Source organism: Pteropus medius, unplaced genomic scaffold, assembly GCF_902729225.1.
Source record: "Pteropus medius unplaced genomic scaffold, Ma_sr-lr_union100, whole genome shotgun sequence".
Lineage (NCBI taxonomy): Eukaryota > Metazoa > Chordata > Mammalia > Chiroptera > Pteropodidae > Pteropus > Pteropus medius.
The window spans coordinates 17,558,536-17,580,404 of NW_024342473.1; the positions used below are offsets into that span (position 1 = coordinate 17,558,536).

The 21,869-nt window shown below is 39.9% G+C and overlaps 1 long non-coding RNA gene across 2 annotated transcripts; it reads right to left on the minus strand.

The window, feature by feature from the left end:
* Window positions 1–2,890: 2,890 nt before the first annotated feature.
* On the minus strand, window positions 2,891–21,779 carry LOC120604577 (uncharacterized). 2 transcript variants are annotated; one of them, XR_005653376.1, is made up of 4 exons: window positions 21,286–21,779; window positions 8,440–8,603; window positions 6,963–7,068; window positions 2,891–3,274 (listed from the first exon to the last, which is right to left on the minus strand). It is a non-coding gene; the product is annotated as an uncharacterized LOC120604577 (long non-coding RNA). The 2 variants fall into 2 exon arrangements; XR_005653377.1 differs by lacking the exon at window positions 21,286–21,779 and adding an exon at window positions 16,995–19,787.
* Between the last annotated feature and the right edge of the window lie 90 nt (window positions 21,780–21,869).

The window sequence follows — 21,869 nt, forward strand, 5'->3', positions numbered from 1 at the left end:
AAGATCAGCTATTTCACATGTTTTAAGAAGTAAAAGAACAGAGAAATCAACATGTATGATTTCCCCCAACCCAATTCTCTATTTCCAGCCTGGTAGTTCTCAGGTCTGTGTCCTCGGAAGTCTGGAATAGTTAACAAACAAACAAACAAATAAACAAACAAACAAAAACACTTTCCCTCCAGGCCTCCTGCAGAAGTGGGAAGTGCAATCCCTGTCTTCTTGTGTTCATCCAAAGTACACCTCTGAATTGAATTTGAGAATTAACTACGTTTGTTTTGTCTCCACAAAACAAACGTAGCTTTTTGTAAAATAAAAGATAACGCAGGATGATTTCATTTTTAGAGACAGAAGACAGATCAGCAGTTGCCTCGGACTGAGGGTAGGAGTGGGGATTAACTGCAAGTGGACAGGAGGATATATTTTGGGATAGTGGAGATGTTTTAAAACTGGATTGTGGTCTATGGCCATGCTACCCTGAACAAGCCCAATCCTGTTTGATCTCGGAAGCTAAGCAGGGTCGGGCCTGGTTAGTACTGGAATGGAAGACCAGGTGCTGTAGGCACAAAAAATTTAAAAAAAAATAAGGGATTGTAAACTGGCAAGGTCCTTGCAATTTGTGAGGTCAACCAAGGGTTGGTTGCCTCACCTAAATAAATAAATAAAAAAAACTGGATTGTGTAATGGTTGCACAAGTCTGTAAGTTACAAAAAAAAAAAAAATCATTGAGTTGCACCTGTACAGCAGGAGAATTTTATGATATGCAAATTATGCTTCAATAAACCTGGGTTTTTTGTTTTTTTTTTAAAGTTATGTAGGTAACTGGTTTAAATTGGCCAAATTGGTTTAAATTGGCTAAATAACATAGTGGTTAGTACTTTCATTATAGTCCTGACCACCTGCAAAGCACATGAATTGGAGAAAATTACTTTATATCCCTCAACCTCAATCTCCTCATATGTAAAATGGAAGATGATAATGCATATCTCTAAAGCAGAATGCCAATTAAATGAGATAACTTGCAGAAAGCACTTAGCTCAGTAGCTGGCATGTAGCCACTGCTTCTGAAAGTACTATACTTTATCCCAGAACTAAGGATGTGGGGATGCCCTGCAGGGAGGTGTGAGTGCTGATCATTTCTGGACTTGGGAAGAGAAGTTCATTTTGGATTTTTCAATGAGAACAGTCTAGAAAGATCACGCAGTAGCACTGTTTCCAGCCTCTCAGGCCTACCAATGCCCCTGTGTCCACTGGTTCCACGGCTCTACTCTCCCTTTCCAGGAGTCCTTGGATATAGACTTTCACCTCTTCCTGGGTCAAGTTGTGAGGATAAAAGAAGTAGATCTGTTATGGGGCACGTAGAGAGAGCAGAGACTGAAGGTGCTCCAAGCCTCTTGATGACTGCCCTAGGAGATGCTGCTCTACAGTAGATATGGCCTGGGCAAGTAGATGCGCACTTGGGTCCCTGTCTCCTGGGAGACACCCAAAAGATCTCAGAAATGTCAAGCCTCTAGAAAAAACAGTGTGAGAGGAAGGGAGCTGGTCCTAAGACCCGTTGGGATGGCTCGTTCTCTCCTTGAGTGTGAAGGTCACTTTATTCTGAAGTTTTTAGGGACCATGGATGGACAAAATGAAGTATCAATCATTCTTGAAGGAAAAAAAGCATACAGTTGCATCATTCACATCCTCACATACCCCATTCCCCCTCTGTCCTTGGCAGGGTGACCTGTTCATTCATTCATTCAACATATATCTAGCAAACTTCTGCTATATGCCTGCAGCTATTCTAGACAAGGTCCTTGCCCCCACAGACCTTATATTCTAGCAGGAGAGACAGAAGATAAGCAATAAATCAAAAGAATCTACACATAAATGCTCATGAGGGTAGGGTATGCAGGAGACAGGGTGGCTGGTTTATACTGGGTGGTCAAGAAAGACCTTGCTGAGGAAGTAACAATTTAGCAGAGCTTTGAGGGATCAAAAGAAGCAACGGTCTGGAAGAAGGGCCTTCCTGGCAGAGGGCAGAGAATTTGCAGACTCTGGGCCTGGTGAGTTCTGTGCATACATGGAGCAGAAAGAAATCAGTGTAGCTGGAGCAGAGTGTGAGGCATACACAGTGACAGGAGATGGGTTCAGTGTGGTGGTCAGGCCCAGATCTGCTGGCCTTCTGGCTGCAGGAAACATGGATTTCGTTCTAGGTGTGATAAGAAGCTGTTTGGAGTGTTTTGGGCAGGGGAGGCAGGTGATCTGATTTATAGAAAATTATTCTGGCTGTGTGGAGAATAAAATTCTGGGAGAAGGAACGTTCTCATTGAACTATTAGTACATAATATCATAACAGCCCCTTCTACCTAAGAAACCCCTGCGCTCTCTGAGGTGAGAAGAAATAAGGACTGTGGACCTCACATTACCAGAATGAGGAGAGGGATCTTTCCTCCCATTTTCTCTTCTCAGTGGGTCTTCCCTTTCCAGTTTAGGCTCTCGAATGAATGTGTCTTCCCATTCCTCTCCAGCCCCAAGAATTAATGAGTTTGCTTGTTTGTTTGTTTGTTTGTGGTTTAGAAATGATTCAATCCCCATTAATTCTTTGACATTGAGTCTTGAAGACATTGAAGAAAACATTTTTTTAAGATCTGGAGGAAATTTACTATGTAAAATGTTTAAACATGAAACTAATCACCTCCCTGTGTGCCATACATGGTAATTCACTCTTTTCTTTTTTTGAAATATCTTTAAAACTCTAACCAGATCTCCATTGCCTGAATTGAAAGAAGATCCTAGATGATGCTCTCAAATCAGAGATACCTTTCCATAAAATAAGCTAGAGTCGCCAGGGCAAAGAAAGGTAGTATCAGCCTGCTCAGGCTGACATAACAAAATATCACAGATGGAGTGGGCTTAAAGAACAGACATTTATTTCTCACAGTTGTGGAGGCCAGAAGTCCAAGATCAAGGTGCCAGAAAGGGTTGGGTTCTGGTAAGGCCTCTTTCCTCTGCTTACACATCAGCAGTCCTCTTGCTATATCCTCACATGGCCTTTCCTCTTTCCTCTGTATGTGCCTGGAGAAAGAGCTCTGGCATCTCACCTGGAGATCCTATATCTGTGACCTCTAATTTTCACCGATACATTCGTTTAATCCAAGATCACATGTCCCACACATGACAGGTCCCTATGTAGTCAAACCCCCTGCATACGGCATAGCCATGTGGGGGTCTCCAACTCAGTATTCCCAGGAGCCAGAGAGATGACATGCATTTCAACAGAAGCAGACGTTACCTGCCAAAACAGCATTCAAATACATTTACCATTTTCAAATGGTAAAAAATAAAATAAAAACTTAAAATGAAACATCCTTCTAGCCAAACAAAATATATCTAAAGGACTAATTTGTTTGTAGGCTGCCAGTTTGTAACCTCTGGTGAGTGTAATGGGTATGATGTTTGTTCCCAAGTGAGAATGTGGGAGACAGAAGAATGCAAGCAAACTCTTCTTCCCACAGGTGCCTCTCCATAGGGAACTCTCCTGAGACCCTCGACCTTCGAATCCCTGCTGGAGCTGTAGCAGAAATGCTCTGGGTCGCAAAACAATTAAGGGACATTGAAGTAACACCATCCTAACTCACACTCACAGGAGAGAAATTTGGGGTTATTACTTTATATTAGTATAAAGCAATAGCAAAATTAATATAAAATAATATCCATTTAGGATCCCAACTTAAAATATTCCTCTTACCTGGAAATATTAGAAAGGATTATTTTCCCTCTAAATATGCAAAGAGGACACGTTTCCAGAGCTAATCTGAAACCTTTGTAGCCCTTTGGCTGGATCAACGATTAAAAATTCCTTGGTTACATTTTGACACTGTGAACCTTAAAGACAGAAACCTGCCAGGAGAATGAGGAGCCCCGATATCTGAGCCCACCTCTGGGAACAGCATCCATTGACCCAAAAGACCCCAGCACAGACTCTTTCATTGTTTCATTAGGGTTATGGGTTAAGATGGGAAATTGGTCTGAAGTCCTTTCTTGTGTGTCTTTCTGAAAATATGCATGCTTCTTTAGGTTTTTGAGGTTTACTCTGTCTTTAAAATATTAAATTCCCACTAGCGCCTCCCAAATATTTTCATTTTTCACTGTGGCTACAAATTGGGAGACATAGTAAATTATCTAACGAAAAGGTAAAATCAGAGGAAATTTTCCCAGTTTCAGGGTTTCATAATAAAAGGAACCAGATACTTTATCACACTACATTTGGCCAGTAACACAGGGCACGGTTGTGAGTCCTACTTTCCTTGTCCTGAGATTATGCCCGTGCTTCTGGTTCTAGAGCACGGGGAACCCACGGACTCCTGTGGGTGATGTAGCAAGGGAGGAGATGTGAGTCAAATGGCCAGTGGATGTGAAATCACAAAGCAGCAAGGATACAAAAGAAAAGAAACACGGGAAATGTTTTTCTTTTCTAAGGAGCATGCTTAGCAGACCGGGAGTTTAGGAACAACTTCTCTGAGAAAGCAATGAGAGCTGAGAAGAGGAAAACAACCAGCGTTCACGGGGAGAAGGGAGGAGCCCTGCGGCTTGCAGGAAAGCCCCGCGACAGAAGGGAGTATAATGTCGTCGGAGCTGAAAGTTGACCTAGGTGGCTGGGCTGGAGGGAGAATGGGAGGGAATGAGACGTGATAAAGCAGGAGAGGTATGGACCCGATGCTTTAGCGCTGTGTGGGCCACGGCGAGAAAGCCCCTTAGGGTTGTAAATGGCCAGAGAGAGGGCTCATGACCATCCTGTGCTGTGGAATGATGACACTAGCTGTGGCATGATCAGGTAGTAGAGGGGTCTGAGTGGGTGCAGGGGAACCAGACGGACAAACACTGTTGTAAGTCAGGAGAGGAGGTAGTAGCTTGGACTAGCATGGGGCAGTGGAGATGGAGAGGAGAAGGCAGATGTGAGAGCTATTGAGGCATCTGAGTGGTTGGATGTGAGGGGTGAAGGAAATGAAGATGCTCTGCTAATGTAGTTTCTCACTTGAGCACTGGGCTGTATGAAGGTACACTCATGGAGACAGGGGATACTGGAAAATGAATGAATTGGTGGGGCTGGGGGAGCATGTGGCAGTCTTGGACAAGCTGACTTGGAAGATGCTTTTGTATCTCCCAGTGACCCCTGGTCTCCTGGTTCACAGATCCCCACCTGTAATGGTTGCCATAGTAATAGAAGGAGATTGGTTATCTCCAAGGTGTGGAGGGGTAGTAGGAGCCTCTTGGTGATGCTTTCCCTCTCCCTTAACCCACCCTGGAGCCTTTCCAATACTAAGATGCTTTGTTTTTCACTCTGGATGAAGAAGAAACGTACTCTCTCCTATTTTGAGAAAAAAGTAGGAGGCCTTCTTAACATGGAGATGGTATTCTATTTGCTCTTCCCTTTCCTGCCCTGGAGAGATTGGCCATTCACTTTAAACTTAGAAGATCGGATGAAGCGGGAGACAAAGGAGAGAGCCAGATCCCTGAGAACATGATTGGAGAATGAGGACCCTAACGAGCTTCATCTTGGGAGTGAATTCTCTGCCTCCATTCTATAATCCAACCAGAAGGAGCACTTTTCAATTCCTCCAACATGTCATACTTAGTCTCTTTTATGTCCTCACATGTACTGCCACTCCCCTTCTTACTCCCCTACATCCTTTTCATCTGGACGAGTCCTTAATCATATTTCATTTTGTGCTCACACTCTTCAAGAGGCCTTTTCTGACATGCATGGCCACTGATGATCAGTGTCTATGGCAGACATCTAATATCCATTCTCTCCTTTCTTCCCTGTACCAGAACCCTTAATTTTTAAGCTGAGCATATGGCACTTGGGATAAAGACTACATTTCCCAGCATCTTTTGTAGCTAGGTGTGGCCATTTGGCTAAGTTTTGTCCAATGATATGAAGGTGGAAATGTTTGCAACTTCTGGGATGTGATCCTATAGGGAAAGGACGTGCCTTTCTTCTCCCTCCATTTGAATATGATGACCAACTTTCTAGCTACCAAGCTGGACATAAAGACACAGGCCACACCATAGGGATGGTAGAATCTTGAACTGAAAAGAGATTGGGTTTGTTTCCTAATGACTTCATGGAGCTACTGTACATTCTGTACTGCCTACCTCCTGCTTTTATCTATGTGAGAGAAATAAACTTCCACCCCATGTGAGGCACTGTTATTTTGGAGTTTTGGTCACATGCAGCCAAACCTAACCCTAACTTAGCCAGTGTCCCTCCCATGTGTTGTTTCCCCCATGAAAACATTTACACCCCATATTATCATTGCATGGTTACTTATGTGACTGAAATAAAATCCTCTCTACTGAGGTTTAGACTTTTCTTCTGATGCAGATGACTCCAAAGTAGCCCCCACCTAACATAACCAATCGCTCATATATCTGCAAGTGTTCAGGAAGTAACTGGAAAGCCAGACCTAATTATCCAAAGGCAATGCTGTAGAACCACTTCAAATGCTGCTTTTCAGCCTCAGGGTTTATAACTTCTAGATGACGCCATGGTTAAGACTATGTCCATGTCTCTAGTGCATTTTCTTTCTCTTGGACTGAACAGTCAAAAAATACCACCAATGAGCCCACAGAAAACAACAAGGCAAAAAAAAAAAAAAAAGCACACACAGAAATGTCTTGTAACTGGCATCTCCTAATCTACATGTCCTGATGTTGTGGTATTTGGCAAATCAAAAGTAATTTTAAAAACTCTGACGGTTTGGCATTTGGAATGTTGAAAGCAATCTGGAAAGTCTCGATAGCCAGCATTTGTGTCTCCGTCACTAGCTGCAGAAACAGATTGTCAGGATGGATTTCAGGAGGATCAGGGGAGTGCATGTATCGGGGAAGATCAACTCATTTGTAGCAGCATTAATAAGTTTCAATGATACACTCTTTTACAGACTTTAACAGTGAGTTTTTGCTGATTAACTCACCTTTTTGCCCTCGGAGCCTTTCAGAGGTCAAATACTGTGTGATGGTGCTTTATACCCTTACATCAAGGGTTTCTGCTTTAATTGGCTCACTTGTAATTGATAAAGGCTTGAAAGTATAAGCAAAAAAAATAATGATGGACAAGAGCTAGATAGAAGCACAAAACCCAGACAATACCTTAGCAACCTGAAATAAAAATAATTATACAATATCAATAGAATAATGTCCAAATGTCTGGAGAAATCTGATGATCTTATAGGGTTGAAGTCTCAGTTATGCTGGCTTTTTGGACCTTCACTGTCTTAAGCCAGCAGAAACTGTAATAATAACTTATTGGAGACAAAATGTTAGTAACAAAATGTTTACTAACTAAATTTACCATTTCATTCTCATTTTCAGCTCCAAAACCACCATCACATGCTACGGCTTGAAACTAGAAAAGCATCTCTTATCTAGGGCTCCTGCCAAGGAACTCCACAAAGTAGCCTCATTCCCCAGAGGATGCCCACAAGGGTTTATGCAAGTTTAGTCTCTACCACAAAAGTCAGAGAATCCAACTTGGCAGTATCTGTTTATGTACAGTCATCAGAGAAATCACGTGAAATAAAGGAAAGTCAACAATAATGCTACAGGAGCCCAAATAAAATGACTTCTCTCCCTCACATGTGAAATCTTCTTTTCCCCCTGTCACTGATTGCACACATATTAATCTGGTTAACAACAGTCCACTCACCCGGCTCCAGGGATCACATTATGACCACTGTCCCAGGGCTTGCCTTTGCACACAGACTCCAGGCAGGGAAGGGTTGTGCTTATAGGAGGATCCCAGCAAGGACTCTTGGCACTCACGGTCCTTCGTACGCATTCAGTTAACATTGATCAGATATTTAGGGGGTGCTTATTATGTGCCAGGCACTCTGGTAGTTACTAAAGAGGATCTGTGGCATCAGCACCATTGGACAGAAAACATATTTGTCATATCAGTGGGAGGCCAGACTTGTCTCTTTGACTGGCTGGAAGTTTCTCCAAGACTGAGCTCAGCAAAAACCAAGTACTTCTTGGAGGTAAGATTGAGAAAGTTTTAGCTCGGGCTATTTTTCTGGCTATGTGTCAGCTCCTGGGAGTAAATTGCATAAAACTTGTAAGAAGTATATTTTCAAGACCTGAAAACACAAAATTTGCCAGACTTAAAGTAGGGACTCAGGTCAAGCAGACATCGGCCTGCTAAGGGTTTATCATGTATCACCTTCCAAAAACAAATAAGCCAGGTCCAAGGTTAATATTTTAGGAAGCAGCTGGATTTACAAATGTGCTCAGCAATCTATAATAGAAGGGCTGGGAGTGGAATGCCCAGAACCAGTGGGCGGAGAGACGAGATCAGAAGCAGTGCTGGTTAATAGTAGTCAGTGCTTTGAAGTCAGCTGACCAACAGTGAATGAGTTTCCTACTCTTTCAAATGGAGCTAATGAGAGTACTAACCAGAAAAGACGGTGTGATAATCGAATGAGTTAAGGAACGTAGCACACTCTGCACATTGGCTGGCACAAAAGATATTCTCGACAATTGTTAGCTGTCTTCATCATTACCACCACCATCATCGTCATCGCCACCATCCTGGCCCTTCCATTTACCATGTAAGTGACCTGGAACAAATTTTATAACATCTCTAAGTTTCAGATTCCTCATCTTTACATTGAAGATAAAAAATAGTTATCTTTAAGGATATAGTGAGGATGAAACAAGATAATATGCATAAGGCACCTAATGCAATGCTTAGCAAACAGTAAGTGCTCAGAGTGGGTGTTATTACCTATTGGTTTTAAGAGTTTGTCTTTTTTGATTGGCTATTAAAACAGATATCTGACATAGAAGTGTATGACTTTGAAAGAAGACACCCAAATCCACCCAATGGGAAAAGTCTACTGAAAGAGACACTCTACTTTTCAATGAGAGGTTTTTTTGTTTTGTTCGTTTGTTTTTTAATTTTCAGTATGGCCCCATGTGACATCTCTCTAAGACCTCAGATATTCTTGGGTGTTCAGTTCCATACATTAAAGGAACTTTAGTTATTCAAGAAATCAAAGAAGATGGAAGGTTTGGGGACTCACAGATGTAGTGTTGCCAGATTTAGTAAATAAAAATAAAGGGTCTTATGTTTTATCAGGCAGTCTTGCATGGATGTCAATTTATCTTTTTATAAAACCCAAACTAGGGGTTAACTTGTGTTTTGTGACTTTCTATGATGTCACAGAATTCAAGTTTGAAGTCTTAGAAAGAAAGATTCTACAGAACTTGCATTTGATTTCTCAGGGTAAGATGGTTATCTGTGGGATCTTCTCCCACAGGTCATGTTGGGCATACGTAGAAGCAGAGTGGATGTTAGAGGTTAGACTCCAGTACGAAGGCCCTAGAATAACTTCCTCAACGCTTCGTAATTATTTCCTGTTACTATCAATGGAATGCTGCATATCCCCTCCCTTAGCCCTTCCTCCACCCTACATTGTTTCCTCTCTCACTAATGAAAACACTGCAGGGTCTCCACTGTGTAAGGGATAAAGTGAACTAAGGATGATACTATGACAACTTGATGCAAACCTGGCCTCCTGGGCTCCATTTTATTCAACCCATAATATTCAGGAGTTATAGCATTTCTCTTTCTAAACTCCAATGGCATTTCCCAGTGACTTTCTACTTTTGAAGTGAAAATGCAAGCAGCAGAGCAAGTATCAAGTTAATGACATTTAACTCAAAACCAGGATAGTATATTTACTTCTCAGTGTGTTCTTGATGGGGATGAGAGGAATATTCTTTAGAGAAAAGTCAGGTATTAGGTACTCTCTGTGATGACTCACTAACTGTATCACCCAAAAACATTTTCTATGGCAGGGTAGGCAGGCCTTGATGTAAGGCCCTATGGCGTGTGCGTATGAACCTTTCTCTGGAATTTCTGTGTCCAGTACACTATTATTGGCTGAGGTCACATAGAGCTAGCAGCCTTTAAGGCAGAGACTTTTGGAGCCTGGCAGCGAAGATGGAAACAAGAGGTTTGATACCCTCCTCGGTTTCAGAGCACACCCATCTCCCTCCCAGCCTGAGTCAGGGGGATAGAAGAGACTGCAACAGCATATCCTGCCCAGGACACCACGCTCGGCTTCTAGGCCCTCCCACATCCCTTCTGGTTCTGTTCTGAACTCATGGCCTACAGAGCTGCTCTGCCTGCCTCATGGTTGGGCTCACACCATCGGACAAGGGTCAAAAGGCTTTGAGGTAATATAGTTCATCTCCCTGTCTCTCGGCAGAACTGACTGCACCTGAACTGCAGGTGCGGAGATAGAATGCATGGTGGCCCTTCTCTAGTCCTTAGACATCTTTAAATACTTTCTTCATACCCCTCCTCCCCCACGCCCAGCTTCCCAGCCTAGGAATCAGGAAAGGTTATTTGTGACCAAATCAGGGAAAGTAAAATTTCCTGCTGATATGCTCTGCCTTTAAAGATCTTCCCCTTGGTCCTTTTCCCCGACAGTGCAGAAAGCTATAAGGAAATAGAAGGGCACTTTGCTGCATGTCAGAAGGTGGCCAAAGGGCATGAAAAGGCGAAGGGTGGACCATGGTTCACTGAGCTCCCCCAACACCCTGTTCAGCAAAGGAGATCGAGGTCGCATAATAACCTTTAGCAGTAATGAAATCCAACCCCCTGACTCCTAGCAGCATTGGCATTAATAAACAGTGATCTTGATCTAGAATTTCCTCGAAATCATCTAGAAGAGGACCTACAAAGATTACGAGTTAGGAGTGGACTATTTGGCACCTTATCATTTTGGACAATGCATGGGACCCCAGAATTCTCTGCCCAAACATCCCCAAGCTTGCTTCCAGGCCCAGAGCAAGCCTTATCCAGATAAGTTCTACTAAGGGTGACCCTAATGCTGATATTTGTACTCCCCCGTTTAAGAAGTCAACTAAGAGTGGGTGTCAGGGGGCAGGGAAGAAATGGGATATATGAGCCGGGGAGTCCATATGGGCATGCAAGGGGTACCTGCTAAGAAGACAGAGAGAACAGGAAGCAGGAAGAGGGCTGAGGTGTGGGCTGGCTCTCCCCATGTTGGCATGTTCTAGCAGGGAACTCTAAGGAGTTCAAGAATTCTAAATTCAAACCTGGACTTCCAGGTTGTCCTGAAGGTATTTTTGTCAAGGTAGGAGGACATAACACATTTTATTTAATGATTCGTTAGCTTAATTTATAACTTCATAATATTTAGACATATGATTTGTAGGCCTCCATTTGTGCTCCTGTCTTGGTGCCTAAGACACCCTACGCTCCATGCTGCCACCTTCTGGGAGAGGAGCTTTCACAGCCCACATGACTCAGTGGTCCAGCTGAACCACATGCTGACAAGCCTCACATCCATCCCACTCTCCGCACTACCCTATTTTTGGCTCCCAAGAGTGGTTAGATCTAACAAGACGTTGAGTAAAAGATTCATCCTCATGGCCCTATGTTATGAACAAATCCTATACTAGTTTTCATGTCTGTGTTGCTTAGGACACTAAACAGAAAATAAATTTAATCTAGCGTCCAGTGACCATTCAATTCAATTCGATTGAACTATGGGCCTTGGAGACATGCCTGAAAAGATGAGGTGGTTCAAATTTGGCTGACAACCCAACTTCCTTTTTACTGCGTGGCATGTGCCAGCTAAGGAAGAAGAAAACAATGTCAGGCACAAGAGGCCCCAGCAGGCAATTTGGGCAGAAAACGGGATGAAACAGCTGCTAGGAGAGAGATTTTGAAGAAAGAGCGGAAGTGTATACATGTATTTTTAGGGAAATTTTACTGTGTTATGAGGAAATTGCCTAACTTCCCCCCTCCCCCCAAAAAAAGTCAGTGAACTTTGCTTTATTCGAGACTGTTTCTAGACTTGGGTCTGTTTGTTTGTTTGTTTGTTTTGGAGGAGGGTGACTGAGGGATGAGACCAAATGCTGAGTCTGGTCTGAAGATGATCTTGGAGTGATCTGCAGGAACTACAAAGGACCCAGGTGAATTCAGTTAACTAACTAAAAAGAATACTGAGCATCCGTTTCTCTTTTCCCAGTGTGAAGGCTTCAAAAGGGACGACCAAATATCTGAAAACGGGGCAGTGGCAGCAGGCTCACACAGGGCTTCCTGGGAGGTGAACTGAGAGAGAAGGGGGGCGGAAGGGGGTTGGGGGAGTGCGAGGGGGGCCATGCCAGGCCTTGGTCCACCAAACTCTTTTTAAATATGTGCTTTGGTTATTTTCCTTTTCTGTTTTTACTATAAAAGTAGTTGTGCTCATTAAATAAAATTTGGGAAATATAGAAAAAGTTACAGGAAAAGAAAAATCATCATGGCCCTACCATCTGAATCGCTTCAATGTAAACATTTGTTATAATTTCCTTCAAGGCTTTTTTGTTTCTTTGCATAGATGGGGTGTGTGTGTGTGTGTGTGTGTGTGTGTGTGTAGAGAGAGAGAGAGAGAGAGAGAGAGAGAGAGAGAAGAGATTTTAATGTAATCGGATTCACTTTCCCTAAAGCACTGTTTTCAAGGCAACAGGATTAATGTGACTTTTTAAAGTACTAAAATGAGTCATTTTAGGATTATTGAGCAACTTCATGAGGTTTGGTAAAAACAAAGTTGACTTTTCTTTATCCTGTCATCATGAATTATCTAATATTCGATGTTCTCATGTTTTGTGGGAAGGATAACAAGATGTAAATTAAGAGATGTAAAATAAGAAATACAGCTAAGGCACATGCTATTATGACTCCAATACTTAAATAAATTATTACACAAACCTGAGTCCCTTAGTAACAATAGACCCATGTCTAACTAAGGCTAAAGAGGTTAAAAATCAACTTTAATCATTTGAATTTTCTGATAAATCCTGTCCTAAAATGGATTAGGATTCAATTTTCATGGCCTAAGTAAATCCACATTTATTTAGTGACTTTTCTCAAAGATGAGAAATGGGTGAAATCTGACATATCTGAGGATGGAATGTTAACAATATATAAGACACATTAAGCAAAGATAGAGGAACCAGCTTTATCATGCTACAGTCCCAGAGAGACAAAAGTAAACTCTTAGCTCATTATTTTCTCAATGAGTTTGAGAAAGTGTCCTGGGGAGAAGCATTTCCACTCAGCTCAATAGGCTTTCAAACCCCTGGGCTTTTGCTTATGCAGATCCTAATACCTAGAAGATCCTACGTTAATTCTCTACCTTTCTAAATTGATCTTTAAAGCCAGCCAGCTCATATGCCACCTCTCCAAGAAGCCCTCAGATGCTTTCAAAATCTTATCATTTTCAAAATGATAGCCTTTGTATTATTCTGCCATATGTAACAATGTATCCCGCTTGATAATAATATTTTTAAATGTTTCTAAGTAATATGTTCACAATGGTTCAAAAATCAGGCAATGTACCCATACCCAGTGAACAGTCTTACCCCCGCCCCTGCCCCCACATCTCACAAACACTTCTCGTGTTTGAGTTCATGTCTTTCCTAACGTTTCTTCATACAAATATAAATACAAATCTATTATTTCCCCATCTCTATTTTCTTACACAAAAGATAGCTCGATATACATACTATTGTTTGATATACTTACTATTCCATACTTTGCGCCTTTAATTTTAACTTATCAAACGTCATGGAAATCTTCTATATCAGTTGAGAGAAATTCCTCATTCTGTTTTAAAAGCTTTTTTCCTAATATATTTAACCAGTTCCACTAAAGATGAACATTTGGGACGTTTCCAGTCCTTTGCTACACCAACGATACTTTGTAGACATATGTTAATTTGCATTGTGCATGTATATCTTTGGACAAATTCCCAAAAGCAGAATGACTGAGTCAGAGATTGCACAATTCTGTAATGTTACTAGATATTAGGTACATATAATGCATCAAATTGCTTCCTGTAGGGCTTCTATCTATTTATACTCCCACCAAAAATATAGAAGAAACCTGTTTACCCACAGCCTTGCCAACAGAGAGAAAAAGAGGAAGAGAAAGTTTAGGAAGGAGTAGTTTGGCATCAAAAGCAACAGGAAGACAACTAGATGAAATCTACCAAAGGCACAGACAATATCAGACCTGATATCTTCCCTGAGGTTCAACCAGACTCTCTCAGAGATGCTTGGAAACTGTTAGCTTCCACTGAACACATCTAACACAGAACTCATTGCACTTGGAGCCACCTCTTGATTTCTCCTTTTCTACCAAAGAAATCACCATTTCCTAACATTTAAAATCTTGTAGGAAAGAGTGTGGGCAGGTAGACTTTCTCTTTTTATTTTACAAACTCTAAATCTGTGTGCTTTATTTTATAACAAGAAGCACATATTTCTTTTATAATTTAAAACCAATGGTAATATACTGCAAAAAAAAAATCATAAGTCTAAAAAAAAAATCGGAAGTCTAGTAACTTTTCCTTTGGTTTTTAGTTATCCATTCAACCACTTTTTATTCTGTCTTTTTTTTCTTTTTCTATTTTCTACTTTTTTTCCCTGCCAGGTGCCTAGGGGAATGGCTTTAAATAACAGCTTTATAGGGAAATCTATCAAGGAAGAAAACATTACTTCTATTTCTTTATAAATTATTCCCAAGTATCACATCATACTCTGCCACCACTCTCATACCCACTCCCAATTTTAAAACTGAATAGAAATGAAGAGAAAACCACTTAATGTAATGTTTAAGTAATAGTTACTGGAGCTGGGATACTATTTTAGGGAAATTTATATAGTTAGGATTTATTATAGCTGTGTGGTATTTTTATGTGCTACAGTGCACTTTTCAATCCACTGAGGTCCCTTATATAAGTGCACATTTATGTCTATCCTACTCCATTTGGAGCGAAATTGTGCTACCTTAAGTTAAAGAAACTTATAAATGTCATAGCTCCATTTAGAATCACATTCTTGGTGAAATACAGAGTTCCTTTGTTACAAATGCCTTATCGAAGTAACCTCCCGTGGGAAACTGTCACAACTTTGTCACATGTGGCTATATTTTGGGATTTCTAGGAATTTCATATAGTAAAAGGGAGGAGCATCTCCTGGTACCCTTGACCTTCGTACATTCACTTATGTATGGATAAGGACACTATACATTACTGCATCTGAGCCGTCTTTCTGATATGGCATCAGGCAGTAAACCAGGTAACAAAGGAACATTTTATTGATTCCATAGGAATGCTGTCTGCCAGCTTAGCTCACAGTTCAGTTCCATCTTTGACAACTTAGCAGCATTTATTCAACTGTTCCAAGTAAGTTGCAGTTAGCCTTGTTGTTTTATCAAAATTAGAGAACTATGGGAAAAATATAAATGCAAATACCAGTAAACAGAAGTGTAGTTCTCATAAACTTAGAACAATCGAGACAGAGAAGGATATCAAGAGTTAGGTGTGCAGAATATGGTGAGCCTTTAGCCTCAATCATGACAACTCAATAAGAACCCCCTTTGTATCGGTCACTATTCTAATCAAGTCTCCTTAATTTACTGAATTCTCACAATACCATGTGAGAAATAAATGAAAGAGGTACTATCATTATCCCTGTTTTTACAAATAAAGAAAATGATTCATGAGTCATAGAGAGGTAAATAGCCTAGCCCAAATCTGAACACTACCTTTCAGACTTTAGATGGCCGACTCTACTCAGCTGGGATGGAGAAGCCCAAATTTAAGGAACATGTATAAAATTCTGGAACTATAGCTTAAGACTACATCTAAGAAACAAGGCACAATTAGGAATTTTATACTATATTTTAGAGCTTTGAAAATAGAAACTTCTCCTGAAAAAAATAAAACAAATCTGTTTTCGAATTCGATGCATCTAACATTGATGTGTAGTCCCAGGAATGTGTTGGGTATGAAAGTAGGAAGCCCTTTGTTGCATATGTTTTTGATGTATATTGAAAGACGGGATGGGTACAGGGCACTTGCCTTAAACTTCACCAGCAGCTACAACAGCGCTCAACAAATGTTGGTTGAGGTAGTGAGTGAAGGGCAGTGGTTTGGAAACCATGTGGACAACATGCAGAGCACTAACACCAAGGAACACTATATTCAGATAGACCCCCCTATTGATATCAAGGGAGGCTATGCATGTGTGAGGGCAGGAGGTACATGGGAAATTTCTGTACTTTCCCCTCAGTTTTGCTGTGACCCTAAAACTGCTCTAAAAATTAAAGTCTATTAAAAAAAAGCAAATCTCTCCGTTTGTAACAATATCATGAAAAATATGTCATCTTTAAATACACTTATATATATATATATACACACACAAATATTTATAGACATATATAAATACACATTTATAAATGCATGATAATAAAAACAAAACATATGTCAGATCTTAAACATATAAATACATATATTAGGTATATGATGATAAAGTTGAAATGACAAAGATTGTTGCAAAATCCATGCATTTTTTTTCCGTTGACGAGGTGAATGGAACTGCCCTCTTGGCCTCACCAAGACAATTGTATATAAATTAAGGCAGTAGACAGATGCAGTTGGCACACTGCTGAGTGTCCCAAATTTGGAGTGCCTACAATATCCCCTCCTCAGAGACTCTGACCCTATTCACCATCTTTTTTTTAGGACACCAACCCCAGGACTACATTTGCTTCGAGTGCAACTATATACACACCTGATTCACATAGAACCTTCCATAGGCTTGCTGGTGACCTGCGACCTGGGTGGCATGGTTTGAAAGCTTGAGCTGGATGAGTCAGATTCCCTCTTTCTTTCCCTCCCTTTCTCTGGAACTTGAATCAAGAGACCAAGAGGAAAGTTTGCAGTGAGCTGAGGGCAGCATTGCTAAAAGTTTGTTTGAAGGCTGCGTCAGGAGCATGATAAACTAAAGACACTTTGCAAGCTGAAATTATGGGAGGAGGAGCCACTATGAGTAAGTGGGAGAAGCTCGAAGAGACAGAGAACATCCATCCATTCAGAGAAGCCAGGAAGCCAGAAAAAGACCATGAGCTTGTGTAACCCTACCTTCTTTTGTCTTCTGTTGTCCCTGGGCTCCTGGACATACATACTTTTAAAAAATCATTCTCATGAAGCAACCCATGGGTTTTTTTTGTTTTTTTTGTTTTTTGTTTTTGTTTTTTGCTTCTTGTTACTAAAAGAGACTAAATTGGAACAGCAGATTGCGAGAGAAAAAATTCTCTGACAATAGAGGATATAAACTTAAAAAAAAACAAACCATAAAGGACAGGAGAACTGTACAAGTCCAGTGGTCCAGGGCCATGAAGTACAGTGGCGAATAGTCGTTCTATTCAATACTCCCTAGGACCTCAGCTCAGGACAACCCTGTGAGGTAATTGATATTTAGACTGATGACCTTGAGTCTTCAGACATGAGGCTGCCTAGTGTTCAACATATTTTCAAAAAGCAATGAAGCATGTAGTTTACTTCAGAAAAATCTTCCTTCAAGTTAAAAAAGTTTTGGTGCTTTAATAAGGCAAGGTTCATGCAGTTATTTGTTATATTTTGGTTTCTTAAATGTATATATCAATTTATACATGCCTTGCCTTTTTCCAGCAAAGATTAAAGATAACTTACAAGAATACACAAAATCCAATCAGATGGCATAAACTGACAATAAGGAGGAAGAAGAAAGAACACCAGGGTATGGACATAGAATTGATCTACGAGATTCAGTTATCTGCAAAGCTTACTTCTGTGGAGCACCTCACTTCTTGACAGATAATGGGACACTAACTAGTATTACTCATTATTTAATCATTTTTAAACCTGGAGAAAGGTCAGGGCTTATCTTCTGGATATAAAAAATCAAATTGAAACCAGAAGAAATTAAAAAAGAAAATATTGGCTTATATCAGAGAAAATATAATAATACATGTATATAAACATGCATTTAATAAGCTGAGTATTTTCTGTTGTTTTATTTTGGTAAAATAATTCCATTATATCTGTAAAGTAATTGTTACAGCAAAAAAATTTTATATTAACCAGCATCATATTACATTATCTAACCATTAAAATTCTCTGCAATATCCCTTTTATCAACATTAACACACTAGGTGAAAAACAAAGATATTTAAAGTTGAGTTAAACTTTCTATACAAAAGTAATTCTTATGTCTCATTATAAAAGCAAGAATTTTTCCAGGAGCCCTGGTTTGGAAAGGCTCCCAGCGTTTTAATAAGTGTGCCCTTGTTCCTACTGGGCCTGCGTTAGAGAAAATTCCTTCTGATGACCACTCCTACTAAAGAGTCACTGCTTAGAGGGCGAGTTTGGACTTTAGAGTCAGGCAAATATATAGATTTGATGCATGGTAGCTGAGTGATAGCTTGGACAAGTTAATTCAAACTCTCTATTTCGTTTCTTAACTGCAAATGAAGTTAATAGGGTTACATGGAAGATTAAAGAAGATATTGTACAGTAAGCACTTAGCTCAGTATCTAATACCTAATAAACGATGCCTGTTATAGTAAAAATTGATCACCTAGGCCATTTCGCATTGATGTGATACAAGGCTCTTTTTCTTTAGTGTCTTGGTAAAGACTTCTGGCCCAATTTTCCCAGTAACAATTTTTCTTTAATTTTATTATGAACGCATTCTGACGTTCTTTCATGGTACTAATATGGAAACTAGTTTCGTTTGTTTCATATTATATTCTTACTGATAATTTTCCAAAATGTGTAAGCAGTAATTTTTTTCGCTGTCAGATTCATATGGGAATTGTATCCATCTTGATTCTTTTCCTTTGTTCATTTTTATTCATTCCCAGATAAAATGCAGTTAGTTAATCATGCCAACATATGTATAAAGTCTCGTCTGACTAGCTCCATCATGTGTCTAGAATGAGTTTTACAATTTTAAAAGCTGATTTCACTTCACTGCTACTATGGCCTCGAATAAGAATAAATATCTGGTACTATATTACTGAGTCCCCTGAAAAAAATCAATGTAAATCGATAAAATTGGGAAAATTTTCATTTTTAAAAATGAAGACTTTTGGGGGGTGCAATTTGGCAAAAAATCTAGGGCGACCATAATTTATCATTCAAATTGGGCCTTTTGGGGATTGCAAGAGGGGTGCAATTAATAATTTCATTTAAATAAAGGCATAAACTAGGACACTCCCAGGTAAACCAACAATGTACCTCCCTACGATGGGGATGGAGCAGGACGGGCTTAAAGGGATTCTCCATGAAATTCTAGGCTCTACCACCTGATCACACTATATTCTATTTCAAGGTATAAATTTCTGGATTCTGCTTTGAGAATCCATGCTGAAGTTCTGCCCATATAGTATCCGATTTGGTTCTAAGCCCTATGCTTCAAAAAACACAATGATCGACACAAAGACTCAGAGAAGCACAATGAATATGATCCAGAGCTGTGGGTCCTAATGTTTTGGCATTTATGGCATCTTTGAGAATTCGATGAAAGCTATTAACTCTCCCTGAAAAAAAAGGCACACACAAACAGCCCCTACCACTTGGCATGCAATTTAGAGGCTGTGGTCTGTCTGATCTCACCCAGGTCTGAATCCCTAACCTAGAAACACGTAATATAGGTGAAGGGAAAAAGGAACCAACATTCATTGACCATCTTTACACATATTTTGCTTTATATTCACAGGAATCTATTTAACAGATGAGGGAACTGAAATTCTGAGAAATTAAGATCTCACAGCGTGTTAAGTGGAAAGGCCAGACTTCAAATTCAGGATTATGTGTCATTAAATCTCATAATCTAAATACTTCTGAGACATAAAATTAATATATATATATATTTAATTTCAGTCTGGAAAGGAATTACAAAATCATTAGAAACAAATACAAGCATAGATCTTCGAAGTCCTACCTACTAGAGTTGGTAATACCTTTTAAAACTGTAAAGAGGCTATTAGAGGAAATAAAAGTATTTTTTAAAAATCTCAAATGTTAATACAACTGACAAATAGTGTCAAAGTAGTTTTAGATAAATCCAAGATTGATAGGTTGTTGATGGATTATTAAGATATTTAGTGTCTCATTGTATCCCTGAGTTAACCTTGGAGAAAACAACTATGTCTTGGCCTGTATTCCTTGAAGGCTATGTTAATCCAACTACTGATTGGGGTTGACCATGGACTGGGTGGTGGCTTAGGCATATTATTTTCAACCTAAGTAGTGTTTCTTGAATTACTGATAAACTCGAATGTCCCTCTTGGTAATCTCTGGTTATTAGTTTCTAAAATACCTGATTGTATTCTGAAGTTGACATGCCCCTGAGACACGGAATCAGATTTACCTGAGAATTCGTTGAATCACATCTGTGTGTACCTAGCAATGCCTAGTACATAGCGAGTGCTCGACAGATGTCTTGCTGTTTCCCTTCCAGTCTACACTACAGGTTGCTTCCAGAAGAATTCTCTAACCTAAACTATAGCTACAAATATGGCAGTTCCTTGCTCAAAACTACCATCTCTTCTCATTATATTTGTTCTTTTCCTATAATTATTTATTGTTTTAAAGTTTATGTTCTATCTCCCTCATTCTAAAATCATAAACTTTCTGAGGGCAGAGACCACTGTATTCACAGCTGCTGTGCTGACCCATTCAGCAGGGATTCAATGATATCTATTGCCCAACTGTGTGGATGATTATTACAAGAATTACTCAACGTGATCCTCTTTCAATTTTTAAAATATGGATATAATTCACATACCATAAGATTCAACCTTTAAAAATGTACAATTTAGTGTTTTTTAGTATATTTAAAAAGTTGTACAACCATCACTATTATCTAATTCCAGAATATTTTCATTGCCTCAATAAGAAAACGCATACCCAGTAGCAATTACTCCCAACCTCCCTTCCACCCATGGCCCTCGCAATCGCTAATTTACTTTCTGTCGCTATAAATTTCCCCCATTCTCTACTTTCATATAAGTGGAATCATATAATATATGGCCTTTTTTACCTGGCTTCTTTCATTTAGCATAATGTTTTCAAGGTTCATCCATGTTATAGTATATGTGAGTACTTCCTTCCTTTTTAATGGCTGAATACTATTCCATGGTATGGATATACTACATTTTGTTTGCCATTCTGGACAAGATGATATTTAATATCCATTGCAACTTTAAGATCCTATACATAAGTGAATGGCTACCACCATTCATAAAGTAAATCATTATGCTTCATAGTTTTTCTATGCTCTGAAGATTTAAAATCTTACCTACCACAGATCCCAGGAGCACAATCCTGTTGTGACCCACAAAGTTTACTTTCCGAACCCTTAAAACAATAAAATCAGATTCCCTACCTTTATTTCAGAATTCTGCTTTTCCCCCACGCCAATCTTCTCCTCACTGCCCACCTGATTTCTTGAAACTCCATACTCTTGAATAATGTACTTTTACAGTTCTGATTGTCCAGCTAATTGTTCTCAACAGACATGCATTGACTGAGGTTGGATGACGCTTTCTTCCCACTTATCTCTCCCCTGTCCCTCAGCTCACTGCACGTGCAACTTCTCCCATCAGAACGGCAAAAAATAAAAAATAAAAAAAGCGCTTTCCTTTGTTTTCTAAGGAAATTCAGGTAAAAGGAAGGGTCGGGGAAATGGTATTTTTGACTTTCCTCACAATCCAGACGTTGGAAAGAAAAAGGATTTCCTTTGGGCTGCTGCCACGACCCTGATCTTTTATGCTGATAAAATATTTCCTTCTAAAAAAAATTTATGGGAAAATCATATCACTTCGGCTTGGAAGCTACACCTACTCTAACTTTCGCGTTAAGAAGGGAAAAAAAAGTGAGAGGTTTACCTCTCTTTCAGAGGGTTTTCTTCCTGACAGTTCAGGTCTGGCAACCAGGAGCGAGCTGGGTCAGCAGCGCTCTTCGGAGGCT